Here is an 8,633-nt window from a genome sequence, read left to right as displayed (position 1 = left end):
ATATTTATTTTTTAAGCAGCTGTGGGGCCACGGGGCCTGGCAGGGCCAGAGAAACCTTCGGGCTACACCCAAAGGATGTTTAGATTCAGAAGAGTACATCCTCAGGGCAGTGTTTCCAGCAAGTGATGAGACTGGGCTGAGAGCTGAGAACCTCCTCAGTTACCCCAGATATGGAAGACACAATCCTGGATCTGTCTCAGTCCTCTTGGCCCTATGAACAAATCTCAGCTTTAGTACCATAATCTTTTTCTGGAACCTCCCTCACAGGTTTTAGCTATATTAACCACATGAGCTCTGTGTTAAGTATTCTTAGAATATGTAAGTCAAATGTGACCCTCAACCATATAACAACACATTTACAGACAGGCAGCAAGTGCTTTTGCCTACCAATCCATCTCACATGCCCTGTACTAACTCTTTTTTTTTCCATTATGGGGATACATTTTCAATTGTTCACAATGTCTGTGATCTCATATGGCTACCACAGTTTCGATCTTTATGTCTCCCAGGGATCTTGATGTTAAAATCTTGGCCCCAGCAGTAGTACTCTGGGGCAGAACCTACCGAGAAGTGACCCTACTAGGGACTTTGGCCATCAAGGATGTCCCCTGGAATGTGACTGTGACTGGAGCCCCCTCCTCACTCTCACTTTTTGGCTATGAGTTGGGTGGCTTTACTAACCTCATGTGATACCACAGTAGTATGCTCTCTTCATACAGGCCAAGACCAATGCAGTTGTTAGGAACATAAGTGAACCTTTTGTAAAACAGCGGGAGAGAGACCTTAGTGAGTTGGGGCTAAGGTGCTCCACGGTGGGTAAGAGACAGAGATGCCATGCAGACAGCACTCAGTGGGAAGTTTTATTGGGCTTGAGGGAAGGAGAGGGGAGAGGGAAAGAGAGGGAGGAGAAAGAGAGAGGAGGTGCAGTGTGACCTCTGCCTCATGGGAAAAAAGGAAGAGAGAGGTGGGCAGGACTCCACCTTTTATGAGAGAATGAACAGAGAGATCATGCAGCAATGGATGCATGAAACTCTCAGGACCCTGAGCAGGTGAAGGTATTGCCTGCATATTGGCCAGGTCCCCAGGAAGTGGGTGTGAATGCTAATGTTCCTCCCTTTTGATCATTATAAAAAGGGTGAGTTATGGATGGCGAGTGGGGCAGGAATGAGGGGCACTGAATTCTCAAGACTGCTTGCTGCTGATTTGGAACAAAGTGGGTGGGTGGGGGTTGAGGTCATGCACAGTGGGAGGAGTGAGTGAAGATGCATTTAGTTAGCTCCATCCTGGAGACCTCAGGCATCTGTTCCTTGAGGGAGCTGAGAAGTCAGGTTGCTAGGAGAAAAAATAGATTGTTATCATTGGCCCCATGAGTGTGGCTAGCCATAGGAAGAGTGATAACTACCAGAAAGAATGGAATGGAGAACTGCCCTGTTTGTACAGAAGAGGCAAGGGTGAATGAGTGAGACACAAGAGCAGATATGTCTTTCACTGGGACATCTTGGAGAACCAGGTTCTAGTTGCTGGGTATATGCCTGCTTGAGCCTAGAGAGGTGGTGCCAGCAGTGAAGTCCCAGGAGCTTGGTGAGATGGCATGGCAAATTGAGGGATGATGTGTTCTTCAGGAGTACATGAGCCATCACACATTTTCTGTCCATCCTGTCAAAGTATCAACAGATTGAGAGATAATGGAGTTTTTATGAGTGGGCATGTGGGTGAAGTTAACCTGCCAGGATTCACCAGTTCGTGTCCTAGGTTGGTGCAGTGGCTGGTGGTACATCTTGAGGGTCCCTGAGGATTTGGCCTTGGCACAAGTCTGGCAGGAACCTGCAAGTGTCTGTGAAACAACTGGAAAACATTTTTATCTTGGTGTCATAGCAAAAGGCTGTGGCTTTGAGCTAAAGGGTGTGAGCATCGTTCCTAGGGCCCGGTTTCAGCCTGATGAAACATACTTTTAAGTCTATAACCAGAGGAAATAAAAATCCTGCTGTAGCCTTGTGGAAGGATCTGGTTGTCTGATGCTGCCAAACTGACTAAGTTACAGCTGGCCTAGCCATCAATACTATCAGAAATCTGAGAAGAATAAATTATACCCGCATGCAGACCAAGCAGTTTCCAAATCTATTGAAAATTACAGGGACCCACCGACTGCTCTTCCAGAGGTCCTGAGTTCAATTTCCAGCAACCACATGGTGGCTCACAACCACTTGTAATGAGATCTGGTGCCCTCTTCTGGCCTGCAGGGACATATGCAGGCAGAATACTGTATACATAATAAATAAATACATCTTAAAAAAAAAATTCCTTGGACTCTTTGCCGGGCAGTGGTGGCACATGCCTTTAATCCCAGCACTCGAGAGGCAGGCAGATCTCTGTGAGTTCGAGGCTAGCCTGGTCTACAAAGCAAGTTCCAGGAAAGGTGCAAAGCTACACAGAGAAACCCTGTCTCAAAAAACCAAAAAAAAAAAAAAAAAAAATTACAGGGACCAGTCCATACCCAGCTAGCCATACACAGGTCTCCATATCATTGGAGGTAGAAGTATCAGAACAGCATCAATTTTCAGCCACCAGGTCCATAAAGTTAGAGTTTTTCCTCTGGAAGAGGAACATGGGGAAGACTGATCTTATTTTATCTAGGCAAAATGGGTACAATCAATTCTCCAATGTCCTGCTGCTTGTCCACAGTCTGGGTCATGTCCTGGTGACAGATGTCACATTGGGGCATCTTACCCAGTGGTCAGCATTGCTATAATCCAAGTGGAGACATCATGGTGCCCTGCAATCTTCTTTGGGGACTTTGAATCACTGCTAGGATCTGGAAGTCTTTATCTTATGTAATAAGCTTTTTGATCAACATTTTAAATGCCATATTCTGCAGATCTCTGAAGTATTTCAGATTGCCTAGCTATATCTGCATAGGCAACTTTGTTTCTAGTTACTTGTTTTAAGCTCAACCCTGAAAACATATACAAGGAATCTAAGTAAATCTTACCCTACAATTAATTACACCAGCAGCACTTGTGTTCTGTAACAGTCTTTAATATGCCAGCCACTTTCACAAGACTAGGGCATTACAATTTATCCCTGTCAGGTTCAGCCCCCCAAAAATGATTTTGAATTAAAGCTCTTCTAGTATCAAAATAAAACTTTAATATGATTCAGTTTGTCCAAATAGCTTAAGCTTAACAAAGTTAGCAAAGACGAGGAGGCTAGACATACATTCTTAAGCTTGAATAGACCTTGAGTAAGGAGAGACATTCTCTAAGCCATTGGTTCTAAACTTTTCCAATGTCTTGGCCTTTCAGTGCGGTTCCCCATGTTGTGGCGGCCCCCTATCACAAAATTTTCCCTTTGCTATTTCACAACTGCAGTTTTGTCATTGTTATGAATCTCAATGTGAACCTCTGACATGTAGGTGGTCCTAGGCTACCCCTGTAAAGAGATTTCTTTTCAACCCACAAAGGGTCAAGACTCATGGGCTCAGAAGTTGCTCCAAGCCCTTTGCCAGACCACTTAGGTCACCATCTTGCTGCATCAGAAGAAATAAGCAAAAGAAGCAAGATCATTAAGGGGCTAGATAAGGCAGACACCAGGATGGTTCCCTTGGTGCCGCTGCCTGTTTCTGTCATGGATCTGCTTTTTGAACAGGGCCTTGGAGTTTCTAATGACCCCTGAGCAGTTAACATAAAACAACATTGCTCTCCTAAGGCCTTGCATAGGCCCCTTGTTGAAGGAATGTTAACCAGGGGAACATTTGAACAAATTTTAGGTCAAGGCCCCTTTTATCCTGGAGAACTATTTCAGCTAGAAAGGAGAGTGATTCCTCTAAACATATAACAGATTTTTCTAGGGTAGTGGTATCTACTGCCTTGTTTGAGGCCCTGTAGTTCTGATCTTTGGGTACAGCCAGATTATAATCCTGAATGATTTATATAGAAATAATAATTTCTTAAGGCCATATAATATCTCTTTGGTTCTGTATAAAGAAAGTCAAGTGTCTTATCTTATTGAAGAACCATTTTAGTTAATAAATCTATCAACTGATAACTCTGGGCCCAGTTTCCTAGTATGTCAATGGGCCTTATATGAGGCCATTTTGTACCTTGTGTCAAGGAGTTTTCTTTTTACTCGGCATTTCAACCTATTATGGACAGGGAGCACAGGACAATTATGCTCTTCTGTAACTGCTTTTGGCTGACATTGGAACATTGTTATCAGGGCCCCAAAAGGCTGAAAGGCTAGTCAAAGGCTGAGCAATGGGGCATTTGTCAGAAGCATGTGGTTATCTGACCCAGCTGTAGAGACAGGGAACAATCACATTGGCTGGGCTGGTCCACATCAGTTTTCAGCAAGTCCAGAGCTCATAGTCATTTGGAGCAGGTTTCAGTCAGCAACTGATGCTTTGATGTGTCTGCCAGCCATGTGGAAACCTGTGGAGACAAGTTTAAACTAGGAACAGAAGTTAAAATTTATGAACTTATTTGCAACTTTTAGTCCCATAGTCTTAGTAATTGGGAAGGGGAGGATTTCTAAAACCAGGAGAGAGAAAAATACCATTCTCATGAATAGACAGGTAGGGAAAACTCAAGCTGTACTGTTGTACTTATCTGGAGTCCTTTTGACCTCTGTGAAGTGGATCCAAGTTTTATGACTTCTTTTAATCTTTTGAAGCTTATATGAATTTTTCTTTTACAAAAGGATATAAAAGTTTTAGATATATTAGTATTACCAATCAGTATTAAATTCCACATCATAGAAAAGCAGGTAATGAGTATCTGTAAAGCAGCAGGAGTAGACTCATATCTTTGAGTCACAGCAAAAAGCTACAGATTTGGGTTAAAAGCATGCATATTTTTCTCCATCCAGAGATGCAGGTATAGCTTGGACAGAGATGTCTTTGGTCTGATGAGAAGTACCTTTAAGTTTATATTTAAAAGAGAATCAAAGAAAATCTAAAATCTTGAACCAAACAGTATCAGAATTCTATTAATGTTAAACTCTGAACTTTTGAAATCTTTTTTTTTTTTTTTTTTTTTTTTTTTGGTTTTTCGAGACAGGGTTTCTCTGTGTAGCTTTGCACCTTTCCTGGAACTCGCTTTGGAGACCAGGCTGGCCTCGAACTCACAGAGATCCGCCTGCCTCTGCCTCCCAAGTGCTGGGATTTAAGGCGTGCGCCACCACTGCCCGGCGTCAAATCTTAATATAGCAATATCATAGAAGGAAAACTAATATGGAGCATTTAAATAATCTATTTATACCTTTGTAATTGGTATTTATATCTTAAATCATAGTCCGAGACCCTCAAAGCTTACATAGACTTTCATATCTTAAAACATTTTCATATCAAGAGACCTAGTAGTTTTAGAAAAAGCAAGGCTTGATTTTTTATATATAAAATGAGCTGACAGGTTGGTCATAACCTTATAAATTTATTCACGCATAGATTTTTAATTATCAATTCCCACAGTTACTAGTTTTAACTAATTTTAATTTTAATAGATTTTTAATCATATATAACAAAATAAACTTATAAACCTCAAGGTGCAGAATGTTCACATAAACCAAATCAATTTTTTTGGCTGGTCTGCTTTGTTTCCTTCTCCCTGTCACTGTGTCAGGGGCTCAGACTGACAGAGTGACAAAGAGGAAACTTTCAAATAAGCATGCCTGAGTCTAGAGAAGGAAGAGCCATAATCCAACTCTAGAGTCAGCTTTCCAATAAAGAACAGCATAAAATAATTTTAACATTATCTATATCAAAAGTCATCTGAACTCCTGCTAACCCAAATCCAGTGACCAGAGCTCAGGGATAAATTCTGATCTCTGAACCGTGGTGGGTGGTGAGTGGCTGCTGTTGGTGGTAGAGACAGCGAAAATATCCACACCATTTCTGTTTCAGCTCCATGCATGCAACAAAACTTGCAAACATGCCAGAACATAAGCAAAACTTTCCAACAAAACAAGCACACACGATTTTCTCGAGAAATAGACAAAACCTTCCAATAAGACAAACCAAACTTTCCAACTGGAATCAGATGGGTGGGTGACATCTCATAACCAGATTGTCACAACTGCTGTAGCTCAGTGTGCTGCCCCACCACTTCATTCTTCAGCATGCTGAGGGAAAACCCACCCACCACTGCCTGTACTCCAGGCCAGAGAGCAAGGGAGCAACGTGAGGAGACAGCCCACATTTCCCATCCATCCTGGTGGCACCATGGCCCTTTTCAATGAAATGCTCCCGGGTGTGGGGGGGGCGTGAGGGTGGGAGGCAGGTAGGAGGTTAGTAGACAGAAACACAGAAACAGCAATGACACAGGCAAGCGGGTACCAGCTCACTGAAATCAGGACGACAGAGTTCTGCTTTGCAGCAGCAGTAGCGACCTGCTCTGTTCTAATTCAACCAGGGGGACCCTCTGGGAATGAAAGGGGAAATGCAGCTTAAACCTTGTTGTTTTTTTTTAGCACAAAACAGGAATTTTCATACAGAAATCTATCCAGTTCACATGGTCACCCTTACTAAAGATGGTGGTGGAACCCTATGACTCTTTAACCTTAGTCAAGATGGGGACTGCCCACACAGTCACCCTCATCAAATATGGTGGTAAAGTCACATGACCTGTCTTTCTTTGACCTTAACCAAGATGGTGCCTGCCCATGTGGTCATGTGGGGTTTTTTCTCTTCCCACGACACATGGAACATACACAGAACACATAATTTCAAACATTCAAAAATCACTCAGAAACAGTCATGTGATCACACCAGTCACACACTTCCATCTGCACTGAAATAGACTTATTTTAAATAGGAAGACAGACAAAACTGCCCAGGAAATTGTCAGCTGACCAACTTGAAAATCTGGAAATAAGAATATACAGTATAAAGAACGAGTTGCAATTAACCATGCAGCTTACACACAATTGAGCCGGTATGATAATGAGTATTCAGAGACGGGTAATGCCTGGGGAGCGCTCACCAACCTAAAACAGAGGACCTGTATGGCCTGGGCAGGCGTCTCCATGACGTGTAAGGTGACCTGCTGACGTCCCACACAACCCAAGTCAGAAGCTCATTTTTTAATAAAAGGGGGACCTGCAGGGCCCTGGCCCCCATTTTGGGTAACTGTTGCCTTGCTTGTGGACCTTGACCTTGATATCCTCCCAATGCTAATTCCCTGCCAGGTTCCACCCTCCTGAATGCCTAAGGGAAGTTCCTTGTCTGTGTATCCTGAATAATAGGCGTTAACAGCTTAGATGCAAGATTGTAAAACATCAGTAGCGAACTTCTGCCCTCCAGGGTCCTCCCATTGTGCTGTAAGCCTGCAATTAAGACCTCCTACCCACTTCAAGAAATGACATTCAACATTTAAAATTATATATATATATATAATTTTATATATATATATTTTATATATATTCAAATATATATATTTGAATGAATACTGCGAATGTAATCTATGAGTACCACAAATGTGATTAATATCATGAGTGTAATTTAAAAAATACATTAAAATAAAAGGAACGAGCTGCAGGACTTCAGACATAGACTGAGAGACAACACGTTGGGAGAAAGTCAGGAATGGCTCTCCCAGGTTGGGAGAGGAGAGTGAAAAGGACAAAGAATTCTGGGTAAGGGGGCTTGGATCTATTGGATGGCTGGCAGAAGCTGCAAAGGTCCCATGAAATACTGAAATACGGGGTGCGGGTAAGTGGCTGTTTGTCCTGGTATCTAAGGGGCATGGGACCAAGGTGGATATGTTTAGGCACGTTTTCCATGAGTAAGGTAGAGAAATAAGATCCAAGGGCCGAACTCTAGTGTCCCAGAAATTTAGCGAGGATGGATGAGGCAGCACAGGCTGGCCAATGGGTTGTCACCCAAAAGTCAAGGGGCCGTGGGGTGCTGAGTAGGCATAAGCTGTCCCCTACATCATCATGCAGGGAAAGGGGCCGGGGGCTCTGAGCCTGAGGGGGACACAGGACCTGGCACCAAAACTTCAAGAAAAGACAAAAGGAGGTGGGAGGGGCTTACCAATTATGCTGGTGTAGGAAAGTGATGCTGGTGGGCAGGAGAGACTGCCTGGAGGGCCTGAGGAGTTCTCAAAGCACCAATGTTGTGTTTTAAAAGCGGTGGGAGAGAGACCTTGGTGAGAGTGGAGCCAAGGTCACTGCAGCAGGTAAGGCGGGCAAGAGACAGAGACAGACAATACAGACAGCACTCGTGTCATGTGGAGAGTTTTACTGGGGTTGGGGGAAGGAGGAGGAGGAGGAGGAGAGAGAGAAAGAAAGAGAGAGAGAGAGAGAGAGAGAGAGAGAGAGAGAGAGAGAGAGAGAGAGAGAGAGAGAGCAGAGGTGCAAATGTGACCTCCACCTCCTGGGAAGAGAAGAGAGAGAGAAGCAGGAAGGGGTTCCACTTTTATGAGGAGATGTACAGAGAGATCATGTAGCAATGGGCGCTTGACACTGTCAGGACCCTGAGTGGGCCCAGGTATTGCCTGTGTATTGGCCAGGTCCCCAATTTTTTTTTCATTTTTCTTTATTAAGAAATTTTCTACTCACCCTACATACCACCCACAGATCCCACCTCCTCCCTCCTCCCACCCCCAGCCCTCTCTCCCAAGCTACCCCACATCCCCACA

This window comes from Peromyscus maniculatus, chromosome 16, assembly GCF_049852395.1.
Source record: "Peromyscus maniculatus bairdii isolate BWxNUB_F1_BW_parent chromosome 16, HU_Pman_BW_mat_3.1, whole genome shotgun sequence".
NCBI classification, from domain to species: Eukaryota; Metazoa; Chordata; class Mammalia; order Rodentia; family Cricetidae; genus Peromyscus; species Peromyscus maniculatus.
This window is presented reverse-complemented; position numbering follows the sequence as displayed.